The sequence below is a fragment of the Nanorana parkeri genome, unplaced genomic scaffold, assembly GCF_000935625.1.
Source record: "Nanorana parkeri isolate BGI_ZX_2015 unplaced genomic scaffold, ASM93562v1 scaffold1143, whole genome shotgun sequence".
In the NCBI taxonomy this organism is placed as follows: Eukaryota; Metazoa; Chordata; class Amphibia; order Anura; family Dicroglossidae; genus Nanorana; species Nanorana parkeri.
The window spans coordinates 353,151-381,108 of record NW_017307411.1 but is presented as its reverse complement, the minus strand read 5'-3'; the positions used below and the strand labels follow the sequence as shown (position 1 = coordinate 381,108).

General features: G+C 40.5%; 1 protein-coding gene across 1 annotated transcript in view; it reads left to right on the top strand.

The window, feature by feature from the left end:
- The first annotated feature begins 214 nt into the window (after positions 1 to 214).
- LOC108796648 (F-box-like/WD repeat-containing protein TBL1X) overlaps positions 215 to 27,958 on the top strand; it is a 133,270-nt gene continuing 105,526 nt past the window's right edge. Inside the window, exon 1 of the mRNA XM_018568143.1 lies at positions 215 to 288. The gene's annotated coding sequence lies outside the window, so the exon portion shown is untranslated. The remainder of the gene's footprint in view (positions 289 to 27,958) is intronic.

The following is a 27,958-nucleotide window of genomic DNA, read 5'->3' as shown; positions in this document are numbered from 1 at the left end:
TGACAATGGTGTATTATCCAGGTTATGCTAGTGAATGGACCACAAACACAGCTGGTAGTAGTGTGTCATAAAATGTAAAGTTTTTGAAGTCATAAATTCAATAGTTGGTGTTTTTATATTTCCCTTTCCTTGTTTATCAATGTGAACAAACATGCTTTGCATCAAATTCTTGGCTGCCCTAAAGCTAACTTTAATTTGCTATTTTTGCTTACAGGTGTCTGATCTTTGGAAGCTGGCTGTTATAAGGAATATAATAGAACAACGTGGATTGGCTAGATTCACCCCACTGTAAGTAAAATGCTGTACCAGGCACAGTTAACCTCTTTGCATCCTTAGTTACTGTACTTTTACTGCCAAGGGTTAATTTATGGTTTACCGGAGATGGCATATACTCTAGACTACAGCAAAAATCTTTTTTATTTTCACACAAATATGTTCCATGATGCTAGAAATGCATGTTGTGATCCAAGATATTTTTCAAAGTGATATTCTCAGCTCTGTTTTCAACTTTGGCATCTTGGTTTGTAGCTCTGGCCCTGAAAAACACAACCTGTGCCTTAACATCTGGAAAAAATGCAGTCTGTGTTGGCCTTTTTGGCAAAGCTGAAGGTTACAGCACTGTGCAATTGGAAGAAGATTTGGAATGACTGTTTTTCTCTATTAGAATATGAACTGGATTATGTCTGTTTTTTATGGAAACAGAGGCAAATTTTATTTCAAAGAATTTTATTTCTGCTTTTCTGTAGTTAGGTCCATTGACATCCATGAATTCTCTTAGCTAACCTACTGTTCTTTTGTTATTTTACTCTATATTATGAAGTGAGGAAACCCAGAATACTCAGTAGTGGAAAATAATCTTACGCTGTATAAAAAGTCGTACGTAAATACTAAGGAGAATTATCATTGGCAATACTGAGTATAAGTATTTCAGGTTTGGATATTCCAAAATAATTTAAAACAATCCTAATAAGTACAATAATGAGCATTGCTCTGGCACAGAGAACTGAACAGGCTGATTGGTCTTGGATTCTCTTAACGGTGATAATTACGTAATGGGGTCTACTCGTTTTACATCTCCTCAATTTCCATTTGACTTTGGAAGCTCAAATGAAATGCTAGGAATTAGAGCACTGTATGTGTGCTAATTCAAAGCAGAGTTATGGTGTGCCTTGTTTCTATTCTCATAGGTATGAATGTAGGCTAGTTTTGGAGATATCCTTTGCAGGTTGGTCAAAGGGACATCTCAGAAACGTTATATGTCTGCATGAATACATTTCTGGCATGTCACGATATACATCAGTACTAGGGTTGCCACCTGTCTGGGATTCACCTGGACAGTCCAGGTTTTGAATGCTGTGTCTGGGTTTCATGGCAACTGAAACCCGGACACAGGGTGTCATGCAGACAGGGGCAACCAAAATGAAGATAGGGGCTACTGGCCCCCCACTGAAAATAGTCATGACCGTGATATCTACATATTAATCGGGTAACGCTTTTTACATATGAATAAGCCGTGACTCATTCTCCCCAAAAAAATTCTGTATGTCACTAGAGTGTTCGGGCTTCGCTGAAAGAAAATGTGGCAACCCTAATCAGTACTATAATTTTTTTTTATTTTGTTAAAAAAAAAGCTCTACCTTTCATCATAAAAAAGCTGTCCTTGAGCTCTGGTCAAGTGACTTTGCCTAGGCCGAGATGATGAAAACAATCTACTATGCAGGAGGAATCATTAGCTCAGTCTCCACTCCACCAGTGATCAGACTGCAACATTGTAACTATGTAGTAAGGTGGGAGGCAGCAGCAGGGCGCTGATTTGTATCAGACATTTATGAACACAGAAGGTTGATGTTGATCCTGGATAATGCTTGAACAAAGATGACTGACCGACTTTGGTTTGGGGAAGGGGGGGGGGGTCTCCCTCTAAAAATAGAGGGGGGAATTCATCAAAACTGGAGCAGACAGAATCTGGAGCAGTTGCCCATGACAACCAATCAGCATCTCTCTTCAATTTGCTCAGGTAAGATTTGAAAATGAGACAGGGAAGCTGATTGGTTAAAGTGCAAATCTGCTCCACATTTTGTCTGCTCCAGATTTGATCAATTCCCCCAGTCAGTGTTATAATTACACTTTACTTGATGCTAGGTTCATCAGTGATCTCTAAATATGAAGCCTTGCTTCTTTGAAAATATGTTCCATTAGAAGATGAGAAAAGGCATGTTTTGAATGAATTGTTTGTAACTCTATATAAAATAACATATTAGGGTATTGATAGCTCGTTTTTATATCTACTAAAAAGATATAACTTCAACCTACGAATGTATTTATTCGCTGGGTCTGAAAAATTCACTGCGCTATTAGGTCTCAAAATGGCTCTATGTGGTCTTTAAAGAGAGCACATCCAGTTTTCAGGTTGGTCTGGCTTATTGTACTAACACGCTCTGTGCTTTGCAATATATATTAATGACTTCTTATAGTAATTCTAATTAATAAAATAACTGCTATAAACCTATTTCATTTTTTACCACGATGAATTAAAGATACCTATCCTGCTATTAAATTTTGCTCCAGTACATCTGCCTTTTTATCTTAATCATTTCTGCTATTACAAGCTAGGTCAGGAGCCACAAAACACAGCCCTATTTCCTTACAGTTCTGCTGACAAAGATATCAACAGAGATGTTATCTTGGTTGGAAATGTGATATATTATAAACTCATCTGAATCGAGGCCCCGTCTCCGGTTATGTGTAACGGCTGCACAGAATGTGAAAAGAAAACAGGTGGACTTAACAGTCACACAATCCATATATTCACCATATCACTGGAAAGCTTACCTTCATTTGAAATTTGTATCTGCTTAAGCTGAGCTGTTACCATCTGTTGTACTCTGCTACCGGAGACAAAGGAAATTAAAAACTTTGAGCAGCGTTCATGGATGAAGTTGAAGGAGATGAAATGCACAAATTAGTATTTATTTAAAACATGGTGCATAGGAACTGGGGTCAAGACCGTCGTAACCACGACTAGCATTGTGTTCCACGAGGCTTGGGCCCCCTCTGCTGCCACTTGTTGCAACATTTTCTTTTAGTGGAGAGACAGCAGTATCAGATTCCAGACCAGAACTGCTCTGCAAACTCTTTTCTATGTATTTACTGTACTTGGTCATGTGATGTGAAACGATCAAGCCCTTGTAACTGTAAAAAGGACTAAATATAAGTGCAGTACATTAACTTCATGCATATTTTTCAATGTACATAAAAAAGGGGAAAAAGAAAAGGGGAATGAACCCAATATATCCAAAATTGTAGATAGACAGCTTCCCTTATTTCCAATGGCTTTGCCACTCATTTAACAATGTAGAGTTGCCAGGTTGTAAGCAAGATTGAAATGACACCTTCTATCTATCTATCTATCTATCTATCTATCTATCTATCCGTCTGTCTGTCTGTCTATCCATCTATTCATCTATCCATCTACTTTTGTTTGTACTTTTGTTTCTGTCTTTGCAAATGTTCTCAATGGCTGCTGGCATTTTACATATCAAGGAAGACATTGCTGTGATTTGTTTTATGGTGCTGTTCTTTTAAGAACTGTAAATCATTTTTATCAGGATAAAAAATTATTTAAGCAATTTTTTTTTTCAAGTTCACATTGAAAACAATGTGTTAAAGCTCACAAAATGAAGTTTTTAAGATAAGTTCATATTCAGTTCTCATATTTTCTCAGTGGCTTTGAAAACAGTATAATTTTTACGAATAGTAATTTATGAACTTGTCTTTTCTTCTGGGATATACAATGTCCCATGCAATGTAGGCTCTCAGTTTTAGTGAGACTCACTGTAGAGAGAAGACCTAGCTGGTAGATGGATAACAGTTTCAACATTTTCAATTGATTATACTACTCATAAACAGGAAACCAAGCCTGACAGGTACTGTGTATGCCACATGCATACTGGAGCACTGGAGGAACAGGGGGGCTGGGGGGGAATTCCTGCAGGAGGGTGACTGACAATTACTGCTCTATGCAGGGAAAGGACTGTGAGCTGAGCAATTATCGGTCACATGATCTCTCAGCTCTCGGTATATAGAGCTGGCATGTGATAACTGTCATGCCACGTCAGCTGTAAGTATTGGGAAAAGTATATTTTACTCTCTCAATACTTCTCCTTTATCGAAAAAGTAACGAAATAGCACTGTCTTCTCTATAATACATATTATGTATGTGGTGTTTCACTTTTGAATTTCGCGCCGGATCCGCCTCCTTACGACGCTGACGTTAGCGTACGCTGGAGACGGATGCCAGCATTGTGCGAAGGAGACGCCGAGATGCCGCGGGGATCGAGGGACAAGGTTAGTGTGATTTCAGGGTATTCCCGAGTGTGGCTCGGGGGTACCGCTCCTAGCTAGGAAATTTAACCCCGAGCCACACTCGGGAATACCGCCAGGGAGGTTAAAGCAAAACTCTGGGTAAATCAAATCTTAACCCTTGCAGTGGGGCTCTTATTCAATCAGCATGGCTCCACAGTCTTCCCATGAGGAAGAACTCCACAGTTCCCCCATAAGAACAAACTCCACAGTTTTCTTCATGAGGAGTAACTCCACAGTTCCCCCAAGAGGAGTTGATAAACTGTTGTGCCAACAAGTGTCCTGTACATGCACCTAAGCTATGACACACCTGCAGTGCTGTGTGCTCCTCACCACCCTCTGCCCAGCTAGTAAATAGAATTAGTTGCTGCCTCATCATGGCATTCATCTTATTCAGAATTTCATGCTGGTTGGTAATATAGTGTATATATCAGTGTCAAGCATGATTTTTATGGCCCTAAAGATTAGGGGTTACAGGGTGGGTTAGGGTGAGGTTAGTGTTACAGGAAGCGTTTATGTGATTGTTAGTGTTAGGATTAAGGTCAGACATGTGGGGGCATTAGGGTATGGTGCTAAACTCTAATGTATCAAGCAAGACCCATCCCCCAATGAGCAAACTATTACCAGATGCAAACACACAAATTTCCTTGTGAAATACTTTAAAACTGTGTTTTAAAACTGAGTGCAAATTATATTATCAGACAGCAATTTGTACCTGGTGAAAGCTGTAATATTAAAGAAGCCTATACCTTTTACTTATGCTCTTTGTTTGTATTGTGCTATATGACATACTGATTGTATATATCTAGTGAGTGACGGTTGTCTTCCTATTTCCAATAATACTGTACATAATCACATAAAATATTACCAGCAAATCTGCTAGTACATGAGAGTCTATGTCAGTCACCCCACAGGGAAACTAAGCCAAGTACAAACAGCATAGGCAAGCAACATCACAAGAGGTTTTTCATACTCTTTGCCTTAGGGATATACTGTAGAGGCTTATTAATAGAATTGCTACACTGCATTACTCTGCGTAGATGAGACAAGAGGCAGAAGATAAAGATAGTTCTTCTCTTAACCCATTCATGAAAAAGAAGGGCCAAGAAATAGAAAAGATTACTAGTCTGAATATTGCTGCAGGATTATATAGTAGCATAATAAAAGAAATGGCATCTAGATAAACACATCCAAACAAAAGATATTAAAGAAAACCTGCACTTATTTTCTCCCTTGCCATGGATTGTATATGCCCACTGTACCTTAATTAGTATGGCAAGGGATGAGTGGCTATACTTGTTATTCCAGTAAATAACTGGGACATAACAATAACAAAGCGCCACCATCTAACCTTCCTCAACAACTCCCATTAACACTTTGCAAATTTGCACTAAATCTCACAGCATGTGTGTGTTTGTATATGCCTGTGTGTATTTGCTTATTAACTTCCACCAACATTGTTGGAGGGAAACATATCACAAGCGCAGTGTCTTTCATGCTGGTTAATGAGTTCTGTATTATCTTCATTAATCTTTATTTTTAAATTCAATCAACTGTTTCATGCAAGGCAGAGCATGTTATTTGCAGTGAAGATCCATCTTTCTCAGTGACCCACTAAAAGCTGAGGTGTTTGTTATCTTTCTTCTTCTGCCATTTTTATCATTCAGGAGATTTTATATATATATATGCACACACACACACACACAGACTCACAGGCCGGGTTATTGAGCAGTAACACTTGGAGGCATTGTAAAAACTCAACCTTGTAGCTGTGAAAAAGATTTTCGCACATGAAAATTACACTGTTTCATAACTCCAAGTAAAATCCATCAATGTGATAGAGAAATAGTTATGTGCTGTGAGAAGAAACAAATAATCCTTCCAAACACCAGTGTTGCTTGATATATAACTGTTTGTTTTGATATTTCTATACTTTGCCATCACAACAGTCCTTCAATGGCCACATTATGGTTTTCATTTTTTACATCTGCTTATTCCTTGTATTGTCACATTGATGAATAATGCATTCTTACCAAGTACAAATTAGGCAAACATGGTTAATAAGGGTAAGACATTTTAAAGTGGCACTAAATTCAGGAGTTAAATCTTAAAAATGCATTAACTGTTAACAAACATGTAGCTAACTCGGCTGTAGATCCTCAAATCATCTCTGAATTCACGCTGATATTGTTCTTCTTTCTGGAAGGTGGCTACTTTTGTTCCCCATGGTCCCTGTGTGTGTGGTAAAGTAGCCACCACTCCAAGCTCGCTCCCATCATGGACTGCAATCTCACATTTAGATTACTCATTTGAATTGAGATTGCAGTCCATCACAGAAGTGAGCTTGGGGCGATGGCTACTTTACAACACACACTGGGACCATGGGGAACAAAAGTAGCCACCCACCAGAAGGAAGGACAGTGTTGAGGACAGTAGACGAGTAATACATATATAAGCTACATTTCTGATAATAGTTAAAGGAGAACTATGAAGTGAGTGATTTTCACTTAGCCTCATGTTTGAGCCGACGTGTGACAATGAAACTGTCACCAGTCGGCTCAATAGATCGGGAAGTGAGTGAACACATACCGTCGCTCGCTCACTTCTCAATCCTGTCCCTGCAGAGAGCAGTGACTGTCACTCACGGCTCCCTGCAGGGATTCCCCTGTCCGATCCTCCAGCGCTGACTGGAGGAACAAAAGGGGGAGGGGCGGGTACAGCCTCTAGTGGGTGGATCTCGACAGTAATGTCGGGATCCATCCCGGCTTCAGCGGTCTCAGTATACCGCGAGCTGTAGACTTTACTGCCACTTTAATATGTTGTAACAGGGAACAGTAGGAGGAAATGCAATCTTTACTTTTTTCCATCACAACAAATACAATCTCTCCGGAGTAAGTTAACCGCCTCCCGGCCGGCCACTGTACGAAAACGGCTATGGAGCTGGCGGATCGCTTGTATAACGTGCCGGTGTGTGCGCCCCCGCTGCAGCCCCCCCTCCCTCTGGTCCCGAGGGACCAGCATGGGGGCTCTGTGACAGGGGATCAGAGGGAGTTGGGTACACGATCTCCTTTCGATCCCCTCTCCGGTGTCAGAATGCGGAAGTGATGTGTATTACATCACTTCCGAATTCTTGTGTCACTCTCCAGCTTCAGAAGCTGGAGAGAAGCTGATGAAGCAGATGAAGATGAAGCAGTCGGGTGTGCATACATGCGAAAACGACAATCGTGCCCATTACGCCGCACATGTTACATATCGCTGCAAACGTTGCAGTGAGAGCAACGTTTGGTGTCTATTTACCCGATGTGACCCCGTGTTCTATATTTTATATTTACATTTTGGTACAGCGTTGCATGACAGAATAAATGTCAGTCAAAGTACCGCAGCGCTAAATACTGAAAAATGGCCTGGCCAGGAAGGGGGTATAAACACCTGGTCAACAAGTGGTTAATTAAATATTTAAACAAATATATATGAGGGTTGTGATTTCTGACCTTCTATTGAAAATGCTAGTTACCTGGTGGCCTCTTGCATTAATACTTTTTAAAACACTGGGGTTGATTTACTACAGGCAAATAGGCTGTTCATTTATGAAAAGCAACATTCATAGTGCAATAACTTTTAGCAGCTAACAGTGCATTGAGTAAAATCTAGCTATTATAGTATCAAGAAGTATTTTTCATAAACAGTACATAGTGAATTATCAGAACTGGCAATTTTTCAAGTTAGAGACTTGCAAAGATCATTTACATAACTAATCTGAACACCGTCTACTGGCACTTGTACCATGACATATACCTACATTTATGGGCTTAGTCCACTTAGGGATACATTTTAGTTACCGGTTAAATCTGGCAGGCAAGTCTAGAAACTCAAGTGTAGTAAGATTGCCACTGAGGTACTTGAGATAAAAGTAATTGATTAGTTTAGCACTCCAGCTTCTAACACAAACTGGCATATCAGTTTGGGGCACACTAGCTCTATTTATACATGGCAACATATGTTTACTCATAACCTGTGCTGCCCTAACATCTTTAAACTAAACTATGCAATCACTATTTGCATCAAAAGAGGACCCACAAATATCCACAAAATCAGATCAGATTTATAACTGAGGTAACCAACTTGCTGCACATCTGTCTTTCAGACATCCAACATTCCCCCATGCTAAAGGCTATATTAATATTTCCTACCCCACTCGAATAATTGTTTTAGGTTACCACTCTTCGTCTCATTGGACTACCCAGACTTCATATCATGCTAATGAGATCTGATATTGTAGCCACACAAAGAAAGAACAAAAAGATGCAGCAGAGAGGCTGTAAAACACCTTTGCTTGCTCTTTGTTACAACATCTAGGACCAGGGCCTATAAGATAAGGCAAACTGTCACCATACTGTGCTTCAGCACAAATACACATGCTGTACAGAGACAGTAATGATGGAGACCTGGCTGGATGCCACTGGCTGCCAAGGAAGCAGTCCTGAACCTTTTATTATACATGGTTGAATGGTGTCAATGGTTCCTCCTGCACTTAATTCTTGGCCAGTAAAGATGCTCACCATATTTGTGGGCCAATAGAATTGTTTGGTCATAGGATTTTGAAGCAACATCTGATACTACTGTTAAGCTTCAAAGTTTTGCCTGTTATTATGGCATTCTGCTGTGACGGGGATCGGGAGGCTGCTACGGGTATGTTCCTGCACTTTATACCTGCAGCAGTTTGGAGGTTTTTGGGTCTCTTTAAATCCACTGCTGTAACATAAGTTATTGCACAAAGAGAACATGCACACTCACAGATGTTTAAATAGGATGCTTGGAGTGCAAGCCAAATACACACAAATCATAGAGCACATCTTCCCTTGTGTTGAGCTCAGAAAAACAAAGTCGAACTAAATGACTTTTGGGTTGCAAGATGTAGGTTCATAGGAATTATGCTCATCAATATTACTCACCTAGGCAGGCCCTTTCCCTCCCCTCCATGGAGAGCACTGCTTGGCAGGGAAAATCAATACTAAGATGGTAATGCGGGGGGGATTCCTGCATCCTGGGCCTGTGGAGACAAGACATAAGAGCATACTAATTTGTTTATTGTTAAGTTGGATGACTTTATCGCATTAATCTGTAACAGTACAAAGCATTCCATTGTCTATCAATATCAAGGCTAATGTGGAGTTAAAATGTAGAATACATTTTAACTCAAGTCAAATGTTCTGTTTATCGCTTTTCCTCCTCATTAGAATTCATAATGCATTTTGTTACAAAGATCAAATCTTCCCATTTTATGTGATGAGTGGCACTGGTTATGAGAAGAGATAAAAGCTGACAAAAAATAAATTACACATTTATGACAGAAGTGCAATAGCATACAAATAAAGTATCGGCATAGCAATCATTTTAGAAAGCATGTATAAGTGAGTGTGTTTATTAAGTATAATATATTCTTATATTTACAGAAAATTATTTTTATCTGTGGAAATTAATCATGCAACGCTTGAAACGTTATATTTGTGATGATATCAGACTATTGATCCGAGTACAGGCCTACCAGGGCATGAAAAGGGGGGACGAGCGAGCGAACCCCCCTCCCACCCATACCAGGCCACATGCCCTTGACCCTGGGAGGGTGCTTTTCCAGGGTCGCCCCCTGTGCCGATGGGGAGAAGGGCCTCTTCCCCACAAGCCCCTGGGGGGTTTTGGCGGTGTGGACAGGGGGGCTTATTCACATTAGAGCACCCCTTTAATAAAGGGGCAACCCGATGCACCCGCCCCTTGTGAATGAGTAAGGGATACTTGTACCCCTACCCATTCACTAAAGGGTTGAATTAAAGTTTTAAAAAAGAGGCCAGACTTTTGAAAAAATCCTTTAATTGAAAAAAAAGTATTTTATTTAATTTTTTTTAAAATTGATCCTCAGACGTAATCCATGGTCAATCAAGACGTCCATGATGAAGACTCGACAAAATATAAAAAAATAAAACAAGAAAAAAGAAATAATAGGAAAAAAACTACGCCCGCTGACCCATCCCCTCGCGACGAACTCCTGCCTCACAATAGCATTCTGACAGATGCCGCTAAAATATAAACAATTGGCTGGAGCTAGCGGTGACAGCTAGCTAGCTTTGCCCAACTGTTTACAGTTGTACGGCATCTGACAGGTGAGCCATGATTGGGCAAAGTCATCATGACTTTGCCCAATCATGGCTCTTACAGAGTATTGTGCCCTGATCAGGCAAAGTCTTGCACCTGTACTGTGGTCATGTTCAAGGCTTTAGACAATCAGGGCTCACAAGGCACTGTTAGGTGAACATCGCCTTTTGGGGCGCTCGGCAGGCCAACCCTGATAGTTTGTGTGAACACATGAACTCCCAATCGAGCCCATCCCTAATGTTGGGCTGGGGTCAGAAACTACAAAAGGATATCTTGCCAGTAAAGGGCCATGAGAAGAAATTACTAAATTAGACCTGTGTGCACCGAACGCTGGAATATTTGTTTGGGTGGACTCTTTTTAAATGGGGGTAGGTTTTATATGCAACAGTTGTCCTTAAACTCATCCTAATATGTCACAGTAAAAATCAATCTAGACACAAAAACACAATCAACGGATCTAACAGTGCAATCACCTGTCTTTTAGCTTCAGGTTTTCTAATATTGACAAATGACTTGTACTGTACAAATGAGAATTACTAATGCAATCTCAAGCGATTTACATTAACTATCCAATTTGAAATGTAAAGGTAGCACATCATTAATGACATTTTTTTTGAAGTACATTAAACTTATACCAGCAAAACTATAATGCCGTTTTCTCTGTTATTTAAATTTTTCCTTAAAATGTATTGTCCAATTAAGCAAATGGGAAAAGTGAAATCCCCACGGGCAATTTTATTTTTGTGCTTTGAGCTGGATTTGAAATATTGACAACTCTGCCACAGAAAATGACCTATTAATAGTCATAAAACGCAGTGCCAAGCAGGCAAATCAGCACAGAAAAATGTAATTCTTGCTTTGTAATGAAATTAAGTAATTAAAGAATCGTTCACACAAGAACATAACATAGATTTTTTTCCAGCAAGAAGAGACAAATTAAGCAGACAAAGAGTTTTTCCTTTTTCATTGGTGCTGATTTTTATGTCCAATGGTAGTCAAGGTACACCGAGACTCCAGGTATGAAGTGTCTGCATTTATTATCTACTTTTGTTACGCTTATTAAACAAGAGGCAATGAGCACTGTACAGCTGCAATTGATAGCAATCACTTAGCAATAATTTACTCATTAGACTTGATTAGCTTTGGAAAATGGAAAGCTACTTTTTTGGGGTTTTTATTTTGGATGTGATGTTAAAGTCTTTATTTGGGTGAATCTTCATTCTCCTCTTACCCTCCTCCCACTCATTCGGTGTATTTTGTTAAATAACTTTGAAGCACTGTTTTACTCACCTACTGTAAGTCTGACATCTGTGCCCCTCACCAGAGCTGTTTTAGGTGCAGTGGACCAGTAATTGAGCAATACAGATGTACCTATGCCAGCCACGCCTCCCTTGTTGAGGTCATCGTTGCAAACTCCTCTTTTGGATCCCAAGACAGTCAGTAGCAAGTGTTCATGTCACAGAGGCCATGGATTTAAGTGACTAAAAGGAGATTTTAGCAATTAGTTAGAATGGGAAGGGGGTGTCTGGAGAGTAACCTAAAGGCAGTGACGGAGCTAAGGAACAAATGGCCCTGGTGCAAGATTTTTTTTTTGGGCCCCCCTCCCCCCAAAAAATCCCCCACAAACACAGCGCTCTCCTTCCGCAGAGCTTGGCCGGCTGTCACTTTCTCTCCTCCCCGCTGGGAGACGGAGCAGCGTCCAGCGGGGAAAAAAGAAAGCACGGATGCACCGCTGTATCAGCAGAAAAATGCACTTTCAACATTATGCCAAAAGTGCCATTTTCGGCCAATATGTTTTGGCGGCCGATATATCGGTGCAGCCCTAATATTTACAGCAATACAGAATGGCACAGGCTATAGAGGACTACACATCCCAGCAATACTTTATATAACAATAGCATTTCTGTATAAAGTACTGCTGAGATTTGTAGTCCTCAGCAGGCGATTGGTTGTAAGTCATACAGCAATCGCCTGCTGTTAAAAGCGGTACCAAGAGCAGCCGTGTTCTTGTTTTAACCACTTCTGCGGGCCACTGTCTATAGACGTACTGCGGCCTGGAAGTGGTTAAAGTGACATTAAGGTAAAACATTTTTATCTCTCCACTTCGGCAACTTGCTGGGCCCTCCCAGAGCCTGAGGCCCCGGGCGCCCGCACCCCCTGCACCGGCGGTAGTTCCGCCACTGCCTAAAGGGTTTTATTCCTTGTTTTTTTTAGCATCTCTGATCTTATTGAACTGATAGCAGAGACTCAGGAGAAAGCTGAGTCACATTATTCCCTTCTCCAGAGTGCATTATCCATAGATTCCTATGGGACACACACTAGTTGGCCAGTATCATGTTAATGATGGTGTCACTATCCCCCTAGATCAGGGTCAGGCAAACTCAGAGCCCTAGCTGTGCTGAAACTACAAATTCCAACATGCCTATGTCCTTGCAAGTCATGCCTGTGACTGTTAGAGTATTGCTGTGGCTCATGCGACTTGTAGCTTCAAAACAGCTGAAGTGCCAAGGTTGTCTACCTCTGCCCTAGATGATTCTCTTGAGGAACATAAGAAGGATACATTACAGAACCAGAGTGTATAGTTCATGGCTAAGATGTGGCTGTCTAAGCAAGGCAGTGGTCACAAGGACAAACAGAGTTTGTTCCCACTTTGTCCAAAACAGAGGTTTGGATCTAGAGTGATGATATTTATTAGACAGAATATTTATGTGCCACTATGGTTTTCTGTAAACCATCATTCCAGGTACATCTCCGCATCAGAGGAACAAAGCTGACACAATCCCCATTTCTAGTGTGCAGTTGTTAACAGATGGTTCTTCTGTGTCGTGAAGACACTGATGCCTATCTTCATATGTATCCTAAACTTTTGAGCACCCAATGCCGCTCATATGCATATACCTAACCACTCAACCTTCACATTCTCACATAATTCATTCCCACAGCTACCACAGCTACCTCATGTATCATTTCCCCCTCCTCTTTTAGATTGTAAGCCCTCAGGGGCAGGGCCCTCCTTACCATCTTGTCTTGAATTGTATTGTAACTGTAATGTCTTCCTTATATTGTAAAGCGCTGCGCAAACTGTTGGCGCTATATAAATACTATGTAATAATAATAATAATATGCATCAAATTAATAACATCTCTTTTTTTGCTTAATGGATTAAGGTATGTTTCTTACCGCCAGTCCATATTGCCTGCATAAAGGCAGTGACACACTGCACGCGTAGCCGTGCAGAGCGAAGCAAAGCTATCCGGCACTGAGCTTTGCATGCAGTGTGTGACCTGAGTGCAGTCAGATGATTAACTGCACCTTCAGCCAATCGGCTCGTGCTTAACAACCGGCCAGACGTCGCATCCCGTCGTGCCGGTTTATACGTGCGAGCCGATTGTATGAAGTTGATATTGTTCATCTCGGCGCGCTCAGCTCCGCAAGCTCTCGCCAGCTGAGGTGCCCAGAAGAAAATGACATGACACACTGCTCGCAAAGGCAGCACGCCACCGCTCCGCGCTGCTTCACCTGCAGTGTGTCACGGCCTTAAGAGGCCTCCGTGCTTCGAAAGCATGCACTACAACCTATTTAGCCAGTAAATAGTATCACTCTAGATCCAAACTTCTACTTTTGTTGATGGCTAACAAAGTACAACATTTTTCTACAGTCAAAACTAAAAAAAAGTGTTAGCTTTACATATACATTTAAACCCTGAAGAATTTCAGCTAGTTACTGATGAACCAGCCAAAATGTGCACAGCGGGTGCCGCTGTCGGCATCCTTCCAGCTAGCCTCCCTCAATCAGTTGATCAAAGGAGCTTGCAACCACTCAGCTGCTAGCCCCGATCGGGTATTGGCCGCAGTCAGCATACAATGCAAACAGCGGGGGATTTCTCAATCAATGCTCATAAGTGTTGATGGAGGAATCTGTTACATTTTCTTCATTCAGCCCGCAGGTTGAACGAAAAAAATAAAAGCGTGTATACCCGACTTAACAGTCTCTATCTACTTCCAGTATGTGCACACTAGTAGACCTCTGCTACTCTTCATTATCCATTTTAGGTATGTTTTGTTACAGGCACATGAAAGAATAATTGCAAAAAACATACAAAGATTTCAGAAAGGGCAAACATAAGCAATTTGCTATACATTTATTCCTTACCTATATACTGTTATTTGCAATCGTTATTTTGTTTCTTTACTGCAACTGCCATCTAATAGAAAGTGTTTCACTGTACATAGTGCTTCTCTCCGAGTAGATATTATCAACTTATTTGTCAAGAAAAAGAGCTACATAGGTCTCAGTATTCGATCACTCAGTGTTAACCCACCTCCCACATGCTCAATTGATTTAATGGAGTCAGGCTCATCCAAAGCTTACTATTGATTTGCTGTCAAGATTTTCATTTTACATTTACACCTTCTATCTCATCCATTTATTTGACAGAATATTCCTCTAAAAAGAAAGGGCAGAATACAGTGTATCTTGTGTATTCTTGATACCATGAGACAATAACCTTGCAAAAATTTTAAAAAAATGTTTTATTTCGGTCTGTTGTCAACTTTATGGTTCAATACAAGAAGAATACAAGAAGACAAGTACAAGAAGAACATCCCATAAAAACTGATTTGCAGTTGCAGTCCTTAAACTTTACAGTGCAGTGATGATTTGAGGTGTTGTAGGATAATGGGGTTAGGTATACACTCGTATAAGGAGAAAATATAATAAATATACTAAATTGTCTGTCACCCCAAAAGTGATATTTCAATTTTGAGTAAATGCTGGAAAGTTAACACCCTGCTAATTTATTACACCTCACAGCTACTGTGTTGATTGGATATCTACACTTGAGGTGCTGGGTTAGCACAACTTCTATGACAGATTCCCTTTCTACCATCTGGATTTTCATTAGTTTTCTACATTGTTATGGAGAATGCAATAGAAGGTGCTAGAGCACACAAAGGTTCCCAGGTTGAGAGGAACAGTGGGGAATTACTGCAGAGTGATCATACGTTTTAGGTATCCAAGTAATATAAGAACTCAGGGACTAACACAACCCAGTGGCCTATATCTATAACTAGGATTTGCCATTACGGCTACACTGCAGTATTTTGATGACATTGCTAAATGAAAAGCCACCACTAGATACCTGGGGTTGTATTTACAAACAAGCCAACAGTTGCATTTGGTATACAATTGTATTTCTTTCTCATTTATTGAGGATCACAGATTCAGAGACAATTGAATAATACAGCCATAGCCAAAGAAAGATTTGGACACTGGCAAACAAAAAAACAAAACAATGACCATCCTGGTATAAGCCCTCCCACTCCCAGCATGCTTCAGGAGGAGGGACATACTGTATTTTCTCTACTAAAAAAGGCTTACAAATCCTTGCAAGATTATATTGCCTCAGAGGTGTCACAGTCAGTCACCATAGCTACCAGAGATACACATTTTTGCTCTTATTGATTTGGTACTTGTCAATATAAAGATAGAGAAGCAGCCTCCTCTGGAACTCCTTCCTCGTCTTCTCCCCATGATTGAGATAGAGTTCATATTAGTGATACCTATAGCCCTGAAATGTCCCTGGTGGATGTGGCACTTTGACCTAATTAGACTACTGGCAGATGCTCTGTGGGCTCTTCCAGATTGACATGATCTTCTTTTTCAAGAACCTAGTTACCGTTCTGTTTGATGGTCATTGACTTCAACAACATGGCTGATGAAGCCCAGGTCTTGAGGGACAGCGACATCTCCAGCTTGGTGATTCCTATGATGTTAAAAGGCATTTCCAGGAAGATCTAACATCACACACAGAAGGCATAGTTTGCTTGATGCCATCTAAAAAATTGGAACAATTCCTGACTTTCTACAACCAATCCTGGATCAACAATTGGCCCTGAGTACTATCAAGGGTCAGATCTCTGTGCTTGTCATGTGCTTATTCCAAAGACCACTATCTATCATTCTTCATTTAAGACCTTTGTACAGGGTATCTCTCATGTTGTCGTGGGACCAGGGGTGCCCTCTTACCTGGGGTCCGGCAGGTGCGACGGAGATCGTAGGGTCCTTCTTGGGGTGAATTGGTGCCCGGCGGCGTGCTGCATGTGTGCACATGTGCGCATGCATGACATGCGTGCGTGACGTGTGCATGTGGCAATGCCGTGGCTTCTTAGTTGCTTCGGGTGCTGGTCATTGCCGGGGAGGGCCTTGCAAGCACTCCTTCTCTCTCAGCCCTCCCATTGGTTCGCAGGGACCTGTGGCTTCCTGTTGCCCAGACAACAGGGGCGTCGCTGGCCCCTGCTGGGTTTAAATTCCAGCCAGAGCCAAGACTTGTTGCTGAGTTATTCTGCCATTCCCTAAGCAGCTACAACGCCTCATTTCCTGTTTCCTGCCTCCCTTCCCTGCTATTCGGATCTCCTGGTAATCGACCCCTGGCTTGCCTCACCGTTTATGATACTCGCTGCCTGCCTCGACTAGGACTGTACTCTGACAACGCATTTTGGATTATCCTTTCTTGTACCTCAGCCTGGACTCTCCTTCTGGGATTGTTCCCTGCTATTGGTTTCCAATCCAGCAAACAGGGGGACTTCGCTCCTTCCCTAACACATGTGGTTTCCCCGTTCGTCCACCTGTGACTCTGTAGGATTTAAACCTGGTTCTCTCTGGTCTTTAAAAACTGCCCTTTTGGCCTATATGTGTTATTCCCCTTTCCACTTTCACTCACAAGATTGCGTCCTTTTCCACCATCACTCTGCGAGGCGGTTTTGTTCTGTAAAGAACCTTTTCTGTTCTTACACAAGGACAACGTATTATTAAGGCCTAGAGCCTCTTTACTTCTCAAGGTAGTTTTGGCCTTTCACCTCAACCAAGACATTGTCCTTTTGTCCTTCTGTTCAGCATCAGTGCATCAAAAGGAGATTTCCCTTCATTGTTTGGATGTAGTTTGTTCTTTGTACAGTATGTCTACCTTGAACCACTGCTTTCATTGGAAGACCCTCTTGTCATCCCTGATGGTCCCCCGCAAAGGGGCACTAGCATCTCGTTCCACCATTCATGCATGGCTCAGACAAATCATCATTCAAGTTTATGGTCCTAAAGATCAGGTTTAGATTTTCTGCTAAGGCACACTCTAATAGATCTGTGAGTGCTTTTTGGGCATCAGGCAACTATTTCCCAGATTTGGATGGCTACCACCTGGTTTTCTGTTTACACTTTCTCTAAGTTTTACCAGATGGATGTTTAAGCTTTATCTGATGTTAGCTTTGTGTTTAAGGTCCTTCAGGCACCTCTTTAAACTGCAAGCATGCCCCAGGTTTTTTTTTCCTGTCATTATAGTTGGGTCTGGTAGAGTTTAGTGTACTGTGATGCCCAATCCTCAGTTGGACTGCTTTTGGACATCCCATTTGTTTCTGAATCCTGTGTCTCTCAATAAACAATTAAAGGGGTACTAAACCCTCCGTTTTTTTGCCTACATCTACTGCTAGCAAGCAGTAGATATAGGCAAAAAGTAAAAAAAAAAAAACCACTTTAACAGCGGTTTAAACTTACCCTGTCTTTGTCGCGCGCTCCTGCCCGAGAATCAAAAAACTGCTCGGGCGGCCGCAAAGCATCTTGGGGCGGGCGCATGTGCAATTTGGGTTCTCAGGCGGGAGACGAGCAGAGACGAAAGGTAAGTCTATGGTCGCGTGCACCCGCATGCAGACACCGCTGGATCGGAAGTGCCTGCAAGCAGAGAGGAGTCAGCACTGGATCGGAGAGCCGCCACACTGCTGGAGGGACAGATGAAAACATCAGGAAAGAAGAGGAAGATCGGATTAAGAAACCTCATTTAAGGTAAGTGCTAACATTAACATTGGGGGGAGGGGAAAACATTTTTTACTTTATTTTGTCACTTTAAGAATATTGGATTTTGGATCTCACTGTAAAATTCTTTCCTTAGAGGTCCATTGAGGGACACAGGTCCCACCTCCTAAGGCATGCTGGGAATGGGGGGGATTATACCAGACTGGTAACTGTTTTTTTATTTGCCGAAAACCTCATATAGGCTGCAGTATAACCCAATTGTTTCTGAATTCTGTGTCCCTCAATAAGCTTCCAAAAAAGGGTGTTATAGTGAATACAAAGATCCAATACTTTTTTTGGGTGCAGTGTTTTCTTAAAATTTTTTTCTAAAAACATTTACATTCCAGAACAAAAAAGGGGGTTGCACATGGCTTCTGTACATATGAAAATTCAAAGTGAATCATTACAATGTCATGTAAGTATTTCTTGTAACATGGTTTGTCAGAACTAACTAGAATGAAAGTGATAATCTCTCTAAGTACTGTAGCTGATTGACATAGCACGTGGCTACTATTCTTTGTCAAATTGTTGGTGCGAGGACACAGTGAAGTTATCAATCTATATTGAAGAGTAGGATTTATTGTTGATGGACTTTACCATAGATCAATAACAAAAAAAGAAGTATAGTAGCTAAAATTAATTTGGGTTATGTTGAATTTAGGGGGTTGTGTGTTTTTTTTTCAATCTTGTGAATAATTTTTGACCCTTGGGGCCCAGATTTTGGGGTGTATAGTTTTTTTTATACAATGAAAGATGCGCCAACTGAAATAGTTGGGCTGCAAATGTTGTTCGCCCTTTCTAAAAATGCTAGCTTGCTGGCTGCCATGGTAATTTGGTAATGGTGCATATCAGGCCTTTAACTTGGCAAAAAACGACCTTACCCAAAAGTGTTGACCCTAGGTGACGCTTTAAACGCTTTTACCGCTCATCAGTTTAGTGTTATCAGTGATTGATGGCCCTAGAATTATTGCTTTCACTCTAGCGTTCGTGGTGATATATAACATGTGCAACGTAATGGGCACAATCGTCGTTTTCGCACACGTATGCGCACCCAACACATGTTTGTGCGAATGTATATGGGGGTGGGGACTTTTTTTAAAAATTTTGTTTTTTTTATTCTTTTTTATGTGTGGCATTCATTTTTTAACTTTTATTTCAATATACACCACTTCCTGCATTCCGACAATGGGGAGGAGATCCGAGGGAGGTCGTGTACTGATCTCCATCTGATCCCCTGTCACAGAGCCACCATGCTGGTCCCGGGCTCGCACCTGGCCCTGGGGGGGCACACAGACCGGCACCTCAGACAAGCGATCCGACGGCTCTATAGCCTGCGGATCGCTTGTATGTAAACAGGATCCCACTTGCACGCGCCATGCGGCGAGCGTGAGTGGGCAGGGCTAACAGGCCGTCTTTAGACATCCAGGAAGCTCCCGGCCGACCGTTTTATTACAACGCCCGGCCAGGAAGTGGTTCAAGATGAACTCCATTAATTATTTTTAGGAAGGATTGCAGCAGGTATGTATTACGATAATTACACTTATCCATATGCTGCCATTTCCAGAATACAGCACTGCAAAACCTGTGCTATGATTTTTTTCAACAGAAATTGCTGGAGTTTTTCTTAAAAAGCAGAAATGTAGAAGGCAAATAAATAATGCTGCTCTCCACTCAATATACAGTAAATTAATGTTTTAATACCAGCAGTGTGAATACCTGAATTTGATTTGGTAACACCCTTTAGAAGTCTTGTCCACTCTGTATAAAGGTCAAAAAAGGGCAGGGAGAAGCAGCACAAAGAGCCAGTCAGGTGTTTAGCAGTGTAAGGAAGTGAGAACAAAGCGAAAGAAAGATGAGCTTGTCAGTGTGCTGCTGCTCCATTCACTGCCCAGTCGCAGGGTAGAGGTAGGAAGAAATCCTGTAAGTGAAAGTGAGAAACATCAGCCCCCTCCTTTGCTCGACAGGGCTGTGCTGTGGGTCAAAGCTGTGTAAATCCCAGAACTAGATGGACAGAAATATAAAATCTTTTGGCAGGTAAAACAACTCTCACAAACGGTGTAATGTATTTCATTTGTATATTTAACTGTTTGCTTTAAGCAAAAATAATTGTAAACCCTTCCTGGCTTTGGCTCTTTTACTGCTCCAGCAATTTTATATCTCTGTCATTTTCAGTGTGGTTTATAGAACCTCTTTTTTTCTCTGTAGTAAAGGGTTAGGTCACTGGATTTGCTACAAAATAAATGAGAATGGAATTCGCCAAGGATACGAGCCAATATTTCATGTATCCCTGTTGCTGCAGGCAGCGGTAGAACTAATAGTTTTTCACTTTGTAGTCAGGCTCATAGCTCTTAAAATTCGAACCTACCAAACATTCGTTTTTTTCTATTTTCCTCTTGACAAGATCACTTAAATGTGGACGTATTATGTTTACAGCATCAGCGGTGAAGCCGTAATTAACAATAAAACTCGTGGTACCCTTTCCTAACAATTTATATTTTTGCTGCACACGTGGATAGGGTTCTTTCAAGGTTCAGATCTGTTTGGAGACATTGACGCAAGACATGTTTATTTCTAAATGTTAAATGGCACAGTAAAGTACATTAATATGTTTTCATCCTTCCATCCCCATTTTCTCCTGCATGGTCATATCCTGAAGATTCTGCAAAACAAGGCAGCCATTTTCTCATAAGCTATTACACTCCGCAAACAAGATTGAAGTGTTTGATAAGCTGCTCTTTTCTTCCCTGCCTGTAGCTATCAGAAGGGGAAAAACAACCAATCAGCCATAAACAGATAGCTACCACAGCCATTTTTTTGTCCTTGTGTTTTATGAGTCATCACCCTATAAAAACAAATCAGGGACACGGAGAGACCAGCATACTAACAGAGCAAAAGATGCATATGAAAATCAAACGAAGGCCTTGTACACATTCAGCCCCCGAGGCTGGATTATGTTCATATCCATTCAGTACTATTAGATTATTATACTAATAGATTGCTAAAAATATCAAAATGGTCAAAAGTCAGGCTTGCACTGAAAAACCGTAATATTGTGTGGGCTTTTATCTTCTTTTTGCTCTGTTAGCATTTAAGGTAAATGTGTCTAATAATAGGTTAACCAGCATGCTCCCTTTCCCCTCTCTTTTCCTCTGCCTTTTCCTCTCCCCTTTCCTCTCTGTACCTATCTTTCTTCCTCTCTACTTTTTTCCTCTACCTTTTATCCTGTTTACCTCTCCCTTCCATGATTCCAGAAATGACTTATTAGAGCCCTAAAAAACCCCATAACACCTCCATACATTTTACCTCAGGTGAAAAGTTGCAGATTACAACATGCCATAATGCTTATGTGTTTTTACTCTCTCTCCCTTTTATTTCTTTCTGCCAGTCCCCCCTCCTACCCTCCCCTCCCTTATTACCTTAAGTATTTTTGTCCCTAGGTAGAGAGACATTCTATCTGCCTGTTGTTCAGTCTTTAATATCAGACAAGAAACTTATAATATACGTTCTGCCCAACAATAAAGGTTAAACAGCAAACAAGGATGTATGTATATATATTTTATACAGAATAATAGTTTCGCTCTTTACAATCACTACTCCTCTGTACAAGATAATAGCTCCAAGTCTGAGACTTAAAGCACTTGACTGAAGACCCGGGGCCAATGTATAAAGTGCCAGGGTCTAGTAATGCATCAAACAATTACCCTATTTCTAAGAATCAAATGGAATTGCACTGTAAGGAATCTCTTTTTAAATACATAGAAGGGTTTTGTTATTGTAAAACAAATACCTTATTACAGAACGTGTTTCATTCCTTGGCAAATGTTGCCCAAAACATGCATCATAAAGTGAAAGTAGATGTTTCCATTAGTAGACATCATAAACATTTCCTACCCATTTACCCATTTTGTATATATCTTGAATAGGCAGTTATGTTTGTGTACTTATCTGATTAACTTTTTATATCAATGGGATTTATTATTAATTTGAGGGATCAGATACTGATTTATCAACACCAGTTTTATACTTCAAATGATTCCAACAAAGGTTTACTGGAAGCGGTATGGTTGCATATGACTAAACTGACATTATGTTCCGCGAACAAATGTGGCTTTATTCCAAAAATCCCTAAAGGTTTATACTTTCACTTGGTTTAGATTAATGAAACCCAGCTGAAGTTGATAATATGAACACATATTAACTAATGAACAGGAGGACAGTTTTACTGCTCAAATCATTGTTTAATCAACTTGTATAATATATTTAACCATACCCCCTACTAGTATAGACAGGGTCTATTTGTGTACATACTTTTTAAACCCTGTCTAGACCATATGTACATTCCCGAGTCTCTGTTTTTCTTTTGCAAAAGGACCACGGCTCATCTGAAATTCTACGCATGTAAAACAATTTAACAACGCTGGCGTGATTTTCAGATCCTATTCAGCTTCTATTACATCATGTGCAGGTGGCATGAATTAAAGTCACATGAAAGGGGAGAGCCAGACAAACATTTGTTTTTATAAAATGTATCACATTGATTGGTATTCAGCCAGTAAAAAAATGCAAAGGATGTTTACACAATGAGTTGGAACAAACTAATAAAATCCCAGTAGCGTAAATATAGTATTTACATGGGAATTAAATATAAAGTAGAATATATATTTACAAAAGTATGAATGTGCTTAAAGCTGAATACCAGGCATGAGAAATCTTTACCTTTGCAGTGAGTCCCCCTTCCTACTGCAAGGGTTAACTGCTCATTTTGTATAGGGATTGATGAATAAGGTGATATACTTACCGTATTCCTCGCTTACCCAGGATTCTTCCTGTTAATGCAACCACTCCCCCGAAGCCTCTTCCCTTCAATTCCCAACTGGTAGCACCTCTCTGATATCATTCTGTTCAATGTAGGACCAGCATTCCTGCATTTTAATGGAGGATGTTGAGGGCCCACCCACAACACGGAAGCATCAGACAGCAGAGGAGAGCGCTGGCTGCCAGGAAAGGAAGGAAGAAGATAAGTATATGACCTAATTTATCATCCCCTAGGCAAAGCAATCAGTTAGCCATTGAAGTGGGTAGGAGAACCTAGTGAAAGTGTAAAGATTTTTCATCCCCAGAGTTCAGATTTAAAACAGACCTCTGATTATGTGGAAGGCAATTTTGACTTAGCTTAGTAAATATGGTGAAAATTCACTTGGCAAAGAATATCCAACCAAGTGCAAAGAGAAAAAACAGGATTTCTTAATGTATGTCGTTGAATGATTGAAGTTAGCAGGGCTTCAACTCAATCACTAAGCTCAGTGAAAATTCCCCAAGTGAACAGCCTACACAACATTAATAAATCAACCTCACAGATTTAGAAACCTTTAAAAATTCTGAAGACGTATGTCTTATGTGAGACATGAATGTTTAGATTAGGTAATGGGCTAGTGTTCACCACATACTAGATTGTTGGCATCAAGGGGCTTTTGGGGTTCAGAGTGACACTGATGCACTTTATCAGTGTCAAGATGAAAACAGAAGGATTGGGCAGATAAGCTCTTCCCCTGCCTGTGTTTAAAGCACACTTATCATTGTTAACTGCAGTATATTGTTAACTTAAGTTATTCATTTGCGCATGTTAATGCAGAATTAATAAAAGAGAATTATAGCAATTGTTAGAGTTATAAGCTTGTTCAAGTCAATCAATCTTGCCAATACTTAGTAAATAGATACTATCATATATCTGTAGCTAACTGCCTCACTTGCTAATACCTTACAGTTGCCAATATCCACATCCTCTACTCTGAATGGCCCTGTGAAGCTATTTTGCCGATGTAATATGATTAGCAGTGCCAAAATGTTTGTAAAAAAAACATATAAATGACATGATCATCACAGTCAACATAAGTGGGTGGGTTTTATTTTTACAAATTTTGCTAAATCCAAATATGACGTGGCTTTGAACTACTGATATAAGGCCAGCATATCTGTACCCCTTATTGCAGCTTTGTGAAGAAATAATAGACTGACCCACCCGTTGAAACTAAACTAGACCTTCAGATACTCACTTGATAACTAGCTCAGAGTCAATGTCAAAGTTTCAATGATTAGATTCCTTGTGATAATTTTTTATTATAAAGGTATAACAGGGTAACCAGTTGTTAAGTAGATACAGTATATTTCCATATGGAATGATGACTTATTTGGTCCATGTAGTGAAACACATTTGGCAGGGAAAGATCTATTCCTGTGAGGTTCCAATCATCACTTCCTTGTACAGATATGAACATATGATGCACATTTAATATGCTGCAACTCTGACTAAGAACAGAGAACTCCCGACGAAAAACAGAGAATTTTCGTTAAAAATAATGTTTATTTTCACAATCGAAATTGGAGGTAAGAATTAAATCAGAAATGGTGAAACTGAAATGATCTTCCTATTACTGAATGTTACTGTTGGCATACTTTACTCTGCTGGTGCTGCCTGTTGGGCATTTGTGCTAAAAAAAAAGGTCTGCTAGGTGGTGGTTTAAATGTTACTGTATTTAAATGCTTGCTAATCAGAACCAATGTTACTGATGCACCCCTCAGTAGAAGTCAGGCAACTCATTTCAGCTCAACTTTATGGAGTTTGGGTTCCTCCAAAAATGTATTTCATTATTTCATCTGAAAGATTTGTCTTATATGTCTACAAGAAATTGAATTTGATATTTTTTAATTATATCATGGACACATAACTGAGTTTTACAAAGTACTATGATCAAGAAAACAGCTCAGATAATGTAATAGATGGGTGGGATAGATAGATAGATAGATAGATAGATAGATAGATAGATAGATAGATAGATAGATAGATAGATAGATAGATACTTGATAGGTATAATAAACAGTTAATTTATGCAAGGATTAAAATAAAACATTTTTATGAAGAAGAAAAATTAACCACAGTTTCTCTTCCCTATTCAAAAGAAATTCCCCGCAGCAGAATCAACACAAGAATATGATACTATATTTCCAAGTCCGGCTAATAGTAGTTTATTTCCTATAATGGTTTTCAAGAAATTCTCATTAAGTCTGTTCCAAGCACTGTCATTGCTATAAAAGTGTTCACAATTTAAAAGCTTTTACAAAAATCATCTGATCCAAGCATACAAAATCACCCGCAATATTCTGGTGTTGAAGCATTGTAATTGTGTTGGATGAATATGTATGTCATGTAAGCATAACTACACATCACAGAGTAAGTGTTGCTGACCTATCAAATGTAATTTTAATAAGGTCGTTTGAATTAATGTGAGCCTAGACAGTGCACAAGCAAGGTCAATTTTTCTACATGTGTTTGTGAAGGAACAAAGTATACAGATTGGCAGTTTTTTAATTAGGTACAAAATCCATAATAGTAAAAAAAAAATCATGTACAAAAAATTGGGAGGAGATGTACTTTAAAACTGATTGCCAGGAACAAACCTGCCAGTCAGCACAAATAGGTTGATGACCTCACTTCTCTATTGCCGTTAAGCAATACAGCTTAGTCATCTCCCCATCCCTAGCTTGCAACTGGACAATGAAGGAGCTACATCATACTTTTGAAGGTCTCACTCTTCTGTCTGCTCCTGTCAGCATGTTCCTTGTTGAGTACATATACATGCAGCAGAGTCTGATTGGCTCAGTCCACTGACCCTCCTTCTCCTAGCCTTCTCTCACATATCTTATGACAGGTGAGATGAGAAGTGGGCTTCCCTTACAGCTCTGGTCTAGGCACCCCTGCAGGAGAGCACAAGAAGGGAGATGGCTCAGTGTGGCATGACATATGTATGTTAGAAAATAACTAACACTGTGAGATAAGTGATGAGCAGTAGGGATGGGCTCGATGTTCGTGTCGAACAACAGTTCGACTCGAACATCGCTAGTTCGTGTTTTTGGTGAACACACGAATTGTCAGGGTGTTCAGCGGGCTGTTCGCCCGCCGTGTGCCTCACATGGCACTGCGCACCGCACAGTGCCTTGTGAGAGCCCTGATTGGAGAAAGCAATGCACCTGACCATAGGTCAGATGCAAGACTTTTCCCAATCATGGCACAGTGCACTCTAAGAGCCATGATTGGGCAAAGTAAAGATGACTTTGCCCAATCATGGCTCACAGCTAAGTCCCAGCCCCACACTAAATAAGGCTGCTTGCACCGCAGCCTTATGTAGTGTGTTGCTGTTGTTAATGATAGAGTTAGGTGTAGTTAGGTGTAGCGTAAGCTAACTGGTGTCAGTGATTTGTACAGGATATTAGTGCTATATACAGTACTCTATACCAGGGCTCAAAATTTCCACTCGCCCCCTCGCAATTTGCGAGTGAAAACTGCGTGGGGGCGAGTGGAAATGAACCCTCCTCGGGGCGGCTTCTCTTCTGTTCACCGACCTGATGGTAGGGCAACTGGTGGCGAGTAACTTTGAAGGCCTGGCTAGTAGCTCAGGACCTGAAATTTTGAGCCCTGCTCTATACTGTATAAAGTATTTTCTGTGCTGTACATTCGCTGTCTTTTTTTTTGTCTGTGCACCCTTTTTTTCAGCAGCAGGTTATTTTGCTGCCTCATTGCTGTTCCCCCTTCAGTGTCACAGGTGTTCCACCTTCTGCAATGCAGGTGTTCCCAATTTTTTTTTTTTTCATATATTTTTTTACTTTCCTTTTCAGCAGCAGGTTCTTTTGCTGCCTCATTGCTGTTCCCCCTTCCATGTCGCAAGTGTTTCCCCTTCATAATACGCTATTGTACAACAGTTTATAGTGCACCAAGCACCACATGCGATAAAGTATTGCACCCAAGCCCCAGTTTCCCATTCCACATTCTCTAATCAAATTTTATAATAAGCCTTGCATCATGTCTGAAAGGTCAACAAGGAGACAGGTGTGTGACAGGTGCATATAATTATAATTTTTTACAGCAGGGCCCATCCCTGCATTTATCAAGAATAACTCTGAAGGGTTACGGTGGGAAGGCACCACCAACACTAAAGGACCAATATAAAAGTACCTGTTGTTACTTTCATCCAACGTCTGCAAAAGAGGCACCAAAAAATCTCTAACCTTGTTCCGAGTGTCCTAAAATGTGGACTCTTTTTGCTGCAGTGGGTTTTATAGTTTAAGGGGACCTCCCAGACACCATATTTAAAGGAATTTTTCATTTGTATTCTTTCACTTTAAGCAATGTTAAAATCATTGCTCCTTTAAAAACGGCATGTCACCCAGGGCAGTACCCGAATCCCCATACCCTTTTTATGGCCAATAACTTGCATATAAGCCTTCAAAATGGGGACATTTGATTTTACGAGTTCTCATCCCATAGACTTTCATTGAGTTCTAAGTTCCAGTTAGAACTTTTTCCATGTTCAAAAGTTTGAGTTAGAATCGAACTCAGGTGCCCATTACTAATCAGCAGTTTGTGATTGATCAGTTCTAAATCTATAGATGCGGTACATGACAGCTGCATTGCCAAACGCTGACTTAAAGTATTGGGAGCGTGTACATTTTACTCTTCCAATACTTCTCCTTTAAATAGGCAATCCTGCCAAACCTGGAACATTTTTTTAACATTTCCACCACCAGGCCCAGCAATAGTGATGAAATTGTCTGGCCT